The 13,959-nt window shown below is 36.0% G+C and overlaps 1 protein-coding gene across 2 annotated transcripts in view; it reads left to right on the forward strand.

The window, feature by feature from the left end:
• macrod2 (mono-ADP ribosylhydrolase 2) overlaps positions 1-13,959 on the forward strand; it is a 577,216-nt gene that overhangs the window by 7,884 nt on the left and 555,373 nt on the right. The gene's annotated exons all lie outside the window — the stretch shown is intronic.

Consider the following 13,959-nt stretch of genomic DNA (forward strand, 5'->3'; position numbering starts at 1 on the left):
AAGAGAAAAATGATTGCGGATTACAGTGGTGAAAACAAATAATGACACGAAAAAAACCCAAACAGATTCATAAATATTTCCTGAAAGATGAAACTTTGAATTTAAATATCTTATGATATAATTGCATTTTAAAAGAAGTAATAGCCAGTTCAGATCTATTTAAGTAACACGCTCTGAGATTTTGGTTGTCATTTAAAATTGATGTCTTTTCATTTGTACTTCTGTACTTGTACAAGTGTCAAAGTACTTGACAAAAAAATCTAATACCACCAAAGGGTAAAATTAGAAAAACATCAAATGATTTGAAACCCTTATTCATGGTTTGGTTAACATTATAATTAGAGCCACTCTTTGCGCTTGATGGAGTCTACTGACTACTTTAAGAAACATCTTAAGATGTTTCTATTTGTTCAGGCTTTTCCTTGATTTTCTGGAACTCCTGTGTTGTTCTCAGTATTATCTTGATCTTTAAAGTATATACTTTTTTGAGTATTGTTTTGATTGTTTAAGCGCTTTGTGACCCTGGTCTGGAAAAGCGCTATATAAATAAATATTACTTACTTACTTACTTACTTACTACATAACATTGAACATATTTGTTTTGTGGCTCCCCCGGTGTTAGGAGAGTGTAATTGCAATGTCCTGAAAACTTAAAAAGTCATTTAAGATATTAATTCAAAAGTTGTCTCTTCATCTACTTCGTAAATGAATTATGACGTTTCATTAGAATTAAAAAAATCATTGGAATATAATGAGAAAAAAAGAATATTACTATATTACGTAGTGTTGCTTTAAAGTCCATGTTTTTCTAGTCCGTTTGATTCTCTCTCATAGGCAGGAAGGAATCATCCATGACCTCCTGCCTCAGACGAGGCAAATAGGTTTCTCTTAAATGCCACAGCAATTTCCTTGAACAATTTATTGCCATTAAGTATTTTTTTGGAATCCAGGCAATATTTTAAAAAACAAAACATCTCCTGCTGTGTCATCACCTTTTCTTTCCTGTACTTCCGCTGACCTTTTCAAATAAAAAGGTAAAGTCGTCTTTCACAAAAAACGAATGAGGATCTTCCGAAGTGCACAGTTTTTTTTATTTTACTTTAAATTGACGAATAATATTGCAGCTCAGGCAGTTCTCTGCAGTAATAAATGCGGCAGGCGAACCCGGTTCTGATTGAGCTGCGTGTTGGCTCACGGGCAATTTGTTATGTTTAGTGGGCTGTCAGAGAGTGTGAAAGGTTGATGAGATGGCTGAATAATTTTTGTGAAATTCTCTCTGTACTTGGCACCGCCGTCTTTCTTCTCAGTGCTGCAGTACAGGTAGTTGGACTGATAAGAACATCGAGTTGGACTTTTTATCATCCAGTTTTTTTTTTTTCAATATCTGACGGCAGTTCAAAATGAAGTGGGGAAAGTTTCAGAGTTTATTTGCGTTGATGTTATGGTCTCACTGCACGAGAGTGTGTATTACTTCTTCACACACTGATAAGACTCATAAGAATGATAACATTGTCTTGTATCAGCGTACAGTTTTTATAAAGTCATCACCGAGGATCATTTTTGCAAAACATTTGTAAGTTTTGACTTTTGGAAAATGATTATGTTGTTCTTTATGCTCACATTTTTGTGGTTTGTGGAATTGTGGATTGAATATAAATCACTGCGTACTATATAAAATGAAAAACCTATTGTATGTTTTTCACTTTTAACCATAGATATTAAAATAATATTGTTTTGACATAGTCAAATAATAATAAAAAAGAGAATATATATATTGTTAATTAAAGGAAATATTGTAAAATATATATATATAATTATATATATATAATCTTTTTAAATAATGTATATTTATATTTTCATTCTTGGAGACTCATTCTATCCATCATCAAATTAATGAATATCTAATGTATTCACCCTTATATTACAATTATACAATATATTTGTTACTACATAATTTCAATAAAATCTTCCTCTTCTCGACAAGGCACGACCTGTAATTTCAAGCATTAATTGCTTCACGAAAGACGACTTTTCTTATTTTAAGACAATCTTAATCCATTTTTTAAAAACTTAAATAAAAAACTAAATTCACAAAATATTTGGTTTGTTGTCAGGGCTGAGTATAGAACTCTGGTCCGAAATGCTTCGAAATATACTTTATTTTAGTGCCAGGTTTCTGTTAATTTTTCACATGCTTTGAAAATATTCCTTTGCACTGGAAAATTATTTATTTATCATAAATAACGGTGAGGAAAATTTACTAAAGCTGTAAAATGAAACTCAAGATGTCTATTACATGTGTAATGTACTTATCTTTGTGTTAGAATTTATCTTATGAAATTAGTATTGATAGAAAGATTTCAGGAACCAGAAGTGTATTGTTCCAATATTGAAAGTTTTCTATTAATACCCAGTATACTATAGTGTAGTACGATTGATATTTCTTGCTGAACAGTGATGGAATCTGCAGCTTGTCAACTTTAAGTCGACCTATTTCTTATGATTTATCCAAATATAGTGAACAACTAAGCAGCTTAATTCTCTACTCAAGTGTTGAGCCATTATAACAGCACTAACTAGTCCCCGAACGGAGAGACGTCTCCACCTTTTACGAGCGCACTACGTTCTGGTGACCGCCTATACCTTTTAGAGGGTATTACGTTATTTTATGTCCTCCATTAAAGTTTAATTAGCAGGCTCATTGAGTTTTTAATTTTGTCTTAATTCTGTTTGGCTGGAGGTTGGCCTGAGGTTCCCCAACGTGTCACCTGGAGGTGAAATAATGGAGACAATATCTCACTAGCATTGGCTGTTTCGGAGAAGATAGACGCTCGGTGACGGCTCGTCCTGATCCGACCTTTCCTTATCACTTTTGTCCCTCGCATAGTTTAGTCATAATGTTTTGGTTGATAGTTAAGACGGTGGTTTCTTCCATCTGTGAATGTCGGTTACGTCTCGGTATTCGTCCGGTTAAATCGTCCATATCTTTAGCCTGTGGAAATAATAATCCAGTTTTCATCCCTCGTTCATAATGTAAGGACAGGATTTTCGATGAAAAGAAATGCGTTTTATCATTACGTTGTTTTGACCTCTCGTGCGATTCATCTCGTCTTTGTTCGTGGAGCGTGTCGGTTACGAATGAGGTGATTAAAGAACGCCTCACAAAGCGAAGAGGACTCTTCTGATCGTGACTACTGTAGCAATCACGCAGAGGGCTCGACCCCTGACCCCTGACCCACGCTCTGCTGGGAATCTCCACCGTTATTCAGCCTGAGATTTCACAAGGAACTCATTTATTTCTATAGGCAGACACTTTATGAACATCATGATGATTCTGACATGGTTATACATGACTTTGATCGCCGGTAACATAGCTTAACATCGTCAGGTCTCAGAGAAAGTTGGTCAGGTCTCAGAAAAAAAGGTTAATTTTAGGACATTGTCAGGTCTCAGGAAAAAAAAAGCTCAGGTACTAAAGGGTTATACGCGCAAAAAACATCCTGAGCCACCTTTCACGTTCAAGTCCATATGTATCAATACTGAACAGGGCAGTAAAAAGTTTTCTTTTCGAACTGATCCCGGAGGACAACGTGCCAAAAAGGATCGATTTGTCCCGTGTTCGCCTCAGTTTAAGTGAAGTTACGTTTCTTGTTTCTCCCCATTTTCGTTCTGGATCACATGGGAAGGATCGACAGGTTCCTTTTACGTCGATTGGGATGTACGAAGGAATAATGCGTTAATTTGTGTCGCTCACAAATTCATACATCTCTATTTTTGTGCTTTTACAGTGTATTTCATTATTTTTATTCACTATTAAATAGGTATCACTTGTTAAGAATTTCAGGCAATCATGGACCCCAAGATTTTTTCCCTTTTTTAGTAGCAGTATCTTCCACGGGAATACTTTTGGTCTTTTTTACTGTCAGAAACTTTTCAATTTCTTACTTACTTGTTAGCTACATGCTACTTGGTTACAGTGAAAAAATTGACACAAGACATCATCGTCAAAGGTGGTATGTTAACGTACAATTAGAAACTTGGAGAAATTGAAGCAGTTTGTGGTTAAAAAATATATATACAGTATTTTGTTGCATTATATCATATTTTAAATTCTATGGAAATATTCTCCAGTAGTGAGGGCGAAGTAGTTATTTTTAGTAACTTAGTTTCCACCATAATAAACAATTCTTTTTTTTAATCAAGTATTAAATGTTCATAACTGTAATAACAACATCGCATGTAATATTTTGTCCAACAGTATATATTTGAAAAAAAAAAATCTAAAATAGGTGTCAAATATTATATATATTATTATATATATAATAAACATCAAATATTACATATGTTATTATATATAAAAGATTGTATCATCTTGTTCTTTCTCTTTATTTCTCTTTGTTCTTGTTATTATTTTATTTGTATTTATTTTTTTATGAATAATTGCTGTATTGCTGTGTCTAATTGGAAAAAAATATTGCAAAAATCAACAAAGTTCTACCTACCTACCTAAATAAAAGAGGTTTTTAAGGGATATTATTTGGTTTAAATAAAATCCCTCACTCTGAACCTTTTTACCATGGACATGTTCACATGTCACATTGACCTCATGAGATGAAATTACTATTTCATCGCTAAATGACGCAACGGTCTCTTACTGTCACTGAGAAGAACGAGGGTTCACCGTGTTCCCCTGAAAAGTAGTGGCAGTGCCAGAGTGTTGGTAATGTACAGGGAATATTATGTGCTTCTGAGTCACACGCCGTAATGCTGAACGCTGCCTTTTTTTTTTATTATGCAGTAGCTCTCTGAGTGCTTTGGTAATATTTCAGCACCATAGAGCAGTCGCCTTCACACATGATGATGTTCCTTTTCTATCCCTGTACTCTCAGATCTTGTGAAAACACACTTTTCACTGTCATGCTTCTCAACTTGAGCTTTTAAAGGCCAAGTTGATAAATAGGACAATGTAATTCTAAAATAGTATTCTGCTCACGTCTGTCAAAGCTCTGTGTCTCAAGGATACTTTGATGCTGTTGAAAAGGTACAGTAGACAATGGACATATGGTGTCAAAATCATCTTTTTTTTTTCTCTTCGTGATAAAGCTTTTGTGCGAGTCTCTTCAGCCTGGACTCTTCATTAGATGTTCTGTCTGGATGAGCTCGACAATACACTCGGCCCCCTCCTGAGAGTCCGGATCAACCGGTCTATCTGTCTTTCTTAGATTGAGTTCCCCTGCCATAAAGCCTGTGAGTCAGACACCAATATGACTGCTAGGGACTCTCACTCTTTCAGCTTTTTTTTCCTCACCTCCACTTGTAATACGTCACCTATTCAGCTTACACTTCCAAAAATGTTTGCCTGCAATGCTGAGATATATTTCATTTTCTGCTAATGGATGTCATGATGAACAAACATACGAAGATAATGGCAGGTGCCAAATATGAACCATAAACAAAGAGTTATCTCACTTAGAAGTTAAAAAATAAAGTCTCCTGCATCATAAACCTATTTAACAAAAACAAATCATTTTGAAGTTGATGCTTTACATTTTGTTCTTTCCATTTGACATTTGAAATGTTAGTTTTTACATTTTGTAATGTCTCTAGTTGAATAATACAGTTTGTAATGATCTTCTCGGGCCACATAAAATCTGCTCAAGGGCCACAAATGGTCCCCGGGGCCTGATTTAAGGTGCTACCTACCTGATAAAAACGATGTGTTTAACCCAGTTGGCTTGGAAATAAATCACTGCTGACTCACATACATCATTTTTTTGACTCGCTGAATAAACATTTTAAGCGCTAATGGTCACCTTGATTGTGTAAAAAATGTCAATGGCAACATGATTTTGACTAAAAGGGACGAATATAAACCTTTTTACACACCCACATTTTAGACTGTTCATATTTCATAAAACAGGAAAATTAAACAAAAAAACAAAGTTCATATACATATTTAATTTCTTTAATTTGTTTCCCTCAAAAATTTCATTCCAACCAGTATTACGAGGTGTTTTGTCAAATATTTTGCTCCTTAAAAAATACTTTTTTTTTTCAATTAAAGCTTCAAAACCTGTTCTAATGAATCTCTTATTTTAATTTAGATAGATAGATGGACTTTATTGATCCCTCTGGAGATCTCCTCCAAGGAAATTGTTTTCCAGGATAAAGCAACTCGGACTATAGTTTCATAAAAACAAGAACAAAGTGCAATAAAAGAACAAAAAGACAAATGACAGAAGTAGACATAAGAAGTATACATTTATTAAATGTACTTTTTCATTAGTCTTAATTTACCTTAACCCGTGTTGTCTCCGGGTTAGTGTGACATGGTGGCCTGAAAACAAATGTGTCACTTGACCCAAAGCGACACAAGGGATACCACAAACACATTTATTTTTAGGCCACCGGGTCACCTTGACCCTGAGATAGCACAAGGGGTCTTAAATATATTTAAAAGCTGTATTATTAAAGCTCATTCACAATAGATGACTGAGCGTCACACCTCTCATGAGAACCCTTTGTACCACCAAACATTCGGCACATTATATAAGAAGTCTCGTCTTAAACAAACTGCTGGTTGTCACACTGTCAACCCGAGACTTAAAATCAATCTCACCGCCAGAAAGAACTTGCTGCTCTGCTGGACAGTGAAATGATACTGGGTGACCGAGTCTTGTGTTAAAAAAAAGAAGAAAAAAGTCCAGTTAATTGTATCGCCTCAAAGAAAAGCCTTCGTGACGGGGCGAGAGTTTTCACAGCAGCTCCATGTAAATAATGAACCGAGGTGACACACCACTTGGCACGCGTCCATTGCCTTTGAGTTTTTTTCCGACCTGATCTCTGTCCTCCTCGCGTCCAGATTGCGATGAGCCCCTGTGTGCTTTGTCGTGGATGTTTGCCTGAACCCTCGTGGCCCCGACTGTGCCAACACAGCCAGATAAACATCATTTTCACGAGGTGTTGCTAATGGAGAGTAATCATGGGAATCAGTGCTGTCACTGTGTATCTGCATGGTACTTAGAGCAACCTCTCCCCACTGCTTTGGCTGCCAATGGTGTATGACCGGACTGAGTGTACGAGATGCCCACCGCTTCTCTGTGGCACCGTTTTCCAGACATTCTACTGCCTTTGATTTTGTAACCAGCAATTTTGAAGCAATTTTTGTAAGACATGGTTCTCAAACTTTTCCTGCGACCCTCCATTTATTGAGTGCAAATGGAGCAATGGACTTTTCTGTTCAACACAGGATAGTTATCGGGTTTCACTCATTTTCTACTCACCCTCATGTCGACTAAGGGTTGGGATTCTTTTCAGAGTAATCCCTTCCTTTTTAGAGTTGTAGGATAAAAATGTTTGTTCATTTTATTGTAGCGACTGGAGCCCATTGTCTTCATCTTGAAGACGCACCTAACAACAGCATATACTGTACCTTTGTGGTGCTCGTCTGTAATCTTGTATTTAAGGCTCGACATGAGGAATTGTTCCAGAATTTTTTTTTAACAAATATATTTTAAGCTTCTTTTTAGTGGACACTAAAAGGCGTATCGGTGTATACATCTTGCAATGCGTTTGATTGAGGGAAGACTTGTAGCTGGAGCTAAGAGACTGGTGTCTTCCGCTACAAACTTAAAACATACAGATTTATTTAAGTTTTTGTTCTAAACAATCAAGCAGTATTGAGGTATTTGGATGTTTTTAAGAGTATTTTTGGACGAGGTCAAGACGAAGACAACTGAGCTCCAGTTGCTACATTAAAAAAAAAAAAAATTCCCAACCCTTAGTCGACATGAAGGTGAGTAGAAAATGAGTTAACTTTGAATTCTGGGTTAACTAACACTTCAGGAAGAAAATATCATCACATCAAATATTGTCATTTATATAGCTTTAATTTTATAGATTTCAATTTAAGATGACAATGATTTATCAAATAGAAAAACACAGGATTAGACAGAAAATGGAAATCTTGATTAACAGTGAAATCGCACACAAAAATACATAAAAACCCCAAATATATATCAGAATTGTTAAAGAAGTTTACAAAAACACTGCTTCAATGATGTATCTCCTGTGGACCCCGAGTCCGGTTAAGTTTGGTGAGACCCATGATTTGGATTCTGCCAGGGAAGAAAACCAGAACATTTTATCCGTCTTTCTTTTAGCAAAATAACTAAAAAACATTTTGTTGGTGGTGGTTTCCTAATTCCATCTGGATTTTGCAGGGTTCAATAAATCTCTTGTATGGCTTCTCACCGCTGCCGCTTCCATGTCCCTATTCTGTAAATAACAAAACGAAAACTAGTCATTTTACAAAACATGGGATGGAATGAAATTGCAGAAATATATAAACTAACCATGTTGAATTTTTGTTATGTTATATATTTTCGAAATGACTAGAGCTAGCTAAAACGGCTTCTTAAATTTTTAAATCAGGAAATTTGTTTTGCTGATTTCTAAGTATGTTTCTATATGTCTTCAGTAAGTACATCTTTCTGTCCTCTCTGCAGATATCTTTACTTTATGATCTACTTTTCTTTTAGCTAGTTCTTCACACTGTATATGAGATTTAGTGACAGAAGAGGCTTTGCCAAGCGCTATAGTAGTAGGTAATAACCTTTATGGCTTACTTTCGTTCATTTTATGTCAGCTATTCCCGGTATGATGGGTTCAGAAGGGGTTAGAGCCAATCCCGGCGATTCAGTAGGATGGAAAGGGATCCCGCTGAAAACTCGCCAGTCTCACCGAAAGATTGTTGAAAGAAACTGGAGAGCCGTGTCAACACGGTGAAACCGTAAAAGCTCCCTAGAAGGCTTAACCCGGGTTGTCCGTGAGGCTCCAGATTCCACTTCAGACAGTTCACACTGCTATAATGACCTCATATGGAGTGGAAGTATAAGCTCCCCACTCTGTCCTTGGTATTCTATGTTTTGTAAGAACTAGGCAGCAGTTATTTACCTACTGGCCCCGAAAACCCCCTGTGAGACACTTTTCACACTTAAAAACAACAAACACAAAAACATTTAGTGTCTTTGGGGACACCTGCCAGTGCTGATGCAGAGGCCGCCGACTCAGGTCCAGACCTCACTTGTCTTCCTGGCAGACGGGCGACTTAAGTCCCACTTGTCAAGGTCAGAAAGCCTCTCTTTTATCCCCGTCTTTCCCAGAGACTCGTATTCAGGTCGGCCAAACATTGTCGACTGCTCCTCTTTCGGACCGCTGAGAAATTGAAGAGCTTTTCGTTGTTGTTAAAAAATGCAACTTTTATTTACAAGATCAATTGTCACTTAGTTTAACTATTCAAGCTTGATCAGTAATTATCAAGTTTATTGCAATACATATTATCCTTATTCTTTATTTTAGAAAATAAAATAAAGTTTTCAATTTTCAAATGCAAGATACTTTTTGCAGGATGTTTGTACTGATACAACAAATTGTTTTTAAACATGTTAAAAATCTGAATCGGCTTCAGAACTGCCATTTGTGGTGTAGAAGTATATGTATATATATATATATCTGTAGTACAGAATACAAGAATGGAAGAAACACACCAAATAAGCAATAGAAGAACAGTGCAAAGCATCCTCTGAATGATTTATAATTTAAAAAATACTAGAAATAATATAGGTTTTATATTATCATTTTAATCTCAATATCAGTTTTGCAGGAAAACGGGAATTGCAGGAAGTCGTTTTTTATTATTTCAATTTCAGCTTTTGATCCATGGCTGAGTTTCTGCATATTCTCTATTTTTAACCATTTTACAGTTTAGTTTTAATTATTCTTTGCAGTGTTTAAATAAAGGAGAACATGCATAAATAAATAGGTATAACATGAATTATTGTCTTATATTCTTATATTTATTAGCATTAAAACCGCCTTCCTCCACATAAACGCACATTTAAAGTGCATATTTTAAAGATGATGTATGAACGTGGTAATTGGTGACATGAACAGGGTTGTTGTTAATAAGTGCTGAACGAAAAAAAACAACATTCGAATATGATGGATGAATTAATAAGCCCACTTACACACTTGCTGGTAAATATGGATTTGCACTATAGTGGCAGTCTATCTTCTGTCCTTTAGGGGTCGCTGCTGCTCCATCTAAATATTCAATGCAGATTCTCTTCGGATCACTTTGAGGGTTGGCATTCCTGAGCTGCTTGTGCGGTTTTTGATGTAAAGGCCTTTCTTCGGCTCTCAGATGTTACAACTGTACAGGTGTTTTTAATGCGACAGCAAAGACGTCTCTATCGAGAGCTCTTCGTTTTATTCCCCGCTGTAAGCAAGAGACTTGAACACCTCGTTCCCCAGGAATCAAGAGAAACCGAAACGCTGATCAAAGAGTATATCCTATACTCCACGAGATGAAGGTTTTCATATATCTATAGGGGTGGCAGTTGTGAGTAGGTTGGTGGGAGGAATGAGCTTCTTTTTTTCTTGCATTGTTATAAACAAGAGAAAAGAGGTGAACGGGATGAATCGACCCCCGACTTCTGCTATCAAGTTTTCATTCATCTCAACGATCTTACCTGTTCTCTCTCTCCCATATTAGTTTATTATTTTTTCATTAAAATTCTTCAGCAGCGTTGATTCCGATAAGCCCCCAAAAAGTTTGATAGCAGAACATAATTAAAATAATAATTCCTCGCCTCAGGATAGTGTTTGATCCGGCACAGCTATCACATTCATCTTTTCTTTTCCTTTTTTTTTTAGCTCTTTTCTTGCACAACTTTTTGGACGGATTGAGGCTCCAATACCATGTTAACCAAGACAACGTAAACTTACGTAAAGTAGCTCTTAAAGTTGGAGGCAAAACGTGGCAGAAGTTAAACAATGCTTAAGTTTTTAAACTTGTTAAGTGCTGCAGGTGACAAAGTAAATGTTCTCATCCACGATGTGACTTAATAACTCCCTGCTGGATAATAGCAGCTGGAATCCATAACATGCAGAGAAAAGACACAATTTAAACAGCAGCTACACACTTCTGTATAACTCTATGATGGTGAAAATGAGACTAATAATTTTAAGGTGTAATTTCCATTTATAAACTTAACAAAGGGCTGACATTTAGGAAGAATTCTATCTCAGGATTTCCATTCATGATTCATTAAAGACTTTAGAAAATACAAAATTCAAAGTAATACTTGGATCAAGTGTTTGGTAAGAGACAAGGAACGGTGTACTACAGTTTAGTGTTGTTGTCTCTGACTGGAGTTTCTCCTTTGTTGCGTTCCCCTGTGCCTCTTAAAATGTCAAGATGCTTGTCCCGGGGTCTGTGATACTCAGAAAATAACCCTTGCAAACTAGCAGAAACGTCTAAACATCTTTGGAAATCATCCTTTCAAAGGGTAAAAGACCCACTGAAGAGCCATTGTCCTGAGCCTTGAATGCCGTGGCGGCCGGTGAAAAAATATTCAAGATGGAGCTCTTTGTGCAAAAACATTTTTCTGCCCGGTGAAAATAACACTCGGAACTTGTGTACTTAAATTAGACAACATTGATTTCATGTAAAAATCTACCATTGACAGCTAGATAGATCGATGATAGATGGATATATAGATTTACTTTATTAATCCCTTTTGAGATCTCCTTTAGGAAATTGTGGAAGGTGCAAATATATTTAAGTTATACTATGAAATGATGGTGTTTTTACTGGCGAAAATCCCATCGTCAAAGTTCAAAAATGGTGCATGTGACCACGTGAGCTAACAGAGCTAACAGTAAAATGTGAACTCGCACCTTTATGTGTTTTCAGAGGCGACGTTTCTGTTACTTTTTCGGCGCGGTATGATTCGCCAAGTTACAGAAATGAGACGCATCAATGGGCTCTTGAAAGAAGGGCCCCCAGACAGACAGGATATGACGAATTCTTATATACTTTCTTACAAACAAAAATGTAAAAATGAACAATAATTTAGATGTAGCTTATAAGTCTGAAGAGTTCTGGGAACACACCATACAAAATAGTCACTGCAATGGTTATGTTTAATCATAAAAAATAAATAAAAATAAAATAAAAAAGCTAAAGAAAAAGGAAAAAACAAAGACAAAAAACGCCAGCTCGGCGGAAGGGCAGCCCCCCAGTGCCCTCTATGGGCCAACTGCCACTGTTTGAAAAAGATAATCATCTGGATCCAGGAATATTATAAAGGATTTGTCAGTTTCAGTTGTGAGAGCTTTAGCACCGAGTTCTCAAAGGAATAATTAAAAAAAAAAAGAGTGTTAAAACACATTATACAGTCAATATGTGTCTAATGTAAGTAAGTAAGTAAGTAAGTAATATTTATTTATATAGCGCTTTTCGAGACCAGGGTCACAAAGCGCTTAAACAATCAAAACAATACAAAAGTACATACTTTAAAGATGTGTCTAATGTGTCTCAAAACGTTTAATTGATAACATTTTGTTTGTCAGTGGCCTCTACATGAATGCATGAATACATGTTTCCATGTCCTTTATCAATGACAATTTTAATGAATCGTTAAAACAACGTTATTTATTAATTTTCGCTTTAAATGTGTGTATTTATATCAAGTTGTTCTTGACTATGTCGTACATATATTAGCTAATGGTGTTTAATTTCTTTAGAGCAATGTCTATATCTCTCACTTCACAGTTGTTACTGATCAATATGTCCATAAAAGTCCCTGCATGTTTAATGCCAAGGTAATAATGATGCTCCAGGTAATGAGCAGTGCAGTATTGAGCAGGAAAAAAAACAAAAAAAAAACGAAACCCATATATTTTGTTCTGGGGCGTTTTTTCTTGAGGATGCAATTTCCTTTCACCCGACACGCCACTTGATAATTTAATGCTTTAACTGTGCACTTCTCATTTTGTCAGAGGAAATGCGGCTGTTAAAATTCATTTCTGCTCTCCCAGAAAAACGTAGTCTTGTCGGAGCAGAAATGAAATAATTCACTGTAGCGCTAGTGTGACCGAGTCGAGGCGAGGGTGATTGTGTCGTCCTCACGATTCCGTGTGCAAAACAGGAGGAAAAATCACTTCATATATAAAAAGGAGCCTCTTAGCAACTGAATTGGAAAAACACGGTGATGTTTGCTGAGAGGCTTCAAATGGGAATATAGTTACCGTTACCCAGGGCCCTTCATTCAATATTTGTGAGCATGTTTCGCTCCAAACTCCGGTCTGGCTTTTCACAGAGACCCTCAAATGTCTCTTATAGTATCAAAATAAATCTGGTTTCCCTTATTCATCTTATCTCTTTCTCAATTGCTTTATAAATAACTAGCATTGTATAGGTTTGAAGGTTATTTTCACACACTACTCTCTTATTATGACTATCCCAACCATTAGAGACACTTGTAGTTGCTTTTGTATGAATTGGATTCAATCTTTTTAACGAAAAGTAGTACTGATCTCAATACAACACAGGGAATGAAATTGTGAAATACTTCTGCAAATGAGTTGGATTGAGTTTGATTTTCAAGATCCACTTAAACCTTCAAGAACCTCCTTTTTTCTCTCAAAGAGAGACCTTGGTATTTGAAAGGATCTTTGTTTTCATTTTAATAGAGATTTTGTAGATCTATCTTTGTCGGGACTCATACCTGAAGGCCTCTTAACTATTCATATTCAACACATGTTCCTACGATAACCAGAGCTGTCAAACCTACCAGTCACTAGGGTAGGAACGGTGAGAATTCCGGAAACAATGACATTTAGACAAATCTTTTTCTTGCCATACTTTTCACGAATGAATATAGACATTTTTAGGCATAGTCCTGTATATATTAAACTTGTATTTCTGATTGCAATCGTACAACTATGGTCTTCAACTGTTTTCTCAATACTGTCAACATTCTTAAAATGATGCATAAACATTTCTTGTCAACCATCTGAATCAACACATTTATTAGAATACTTTCTAGAGTTGAAGATCATGTCTTGGTGGTCTTTGGTTTCAGTCTTGTCTCTGCCATTAATGATCTCAGT

This window comes from Callionymus lyra, chromosome 11 (genome assembly GCF_982586985.1).
Source record: "Callionymus lyra chromosome 11, fCalLyr1.hap1.1, whole genome shotgun sequence".
NCBI classification, from domain to species: Eukaryota; Metazoa; Chordata; class Actinopteri; order Syngnathiformes; family Callionymidae; genus Callionymus; species Callionymus lyra.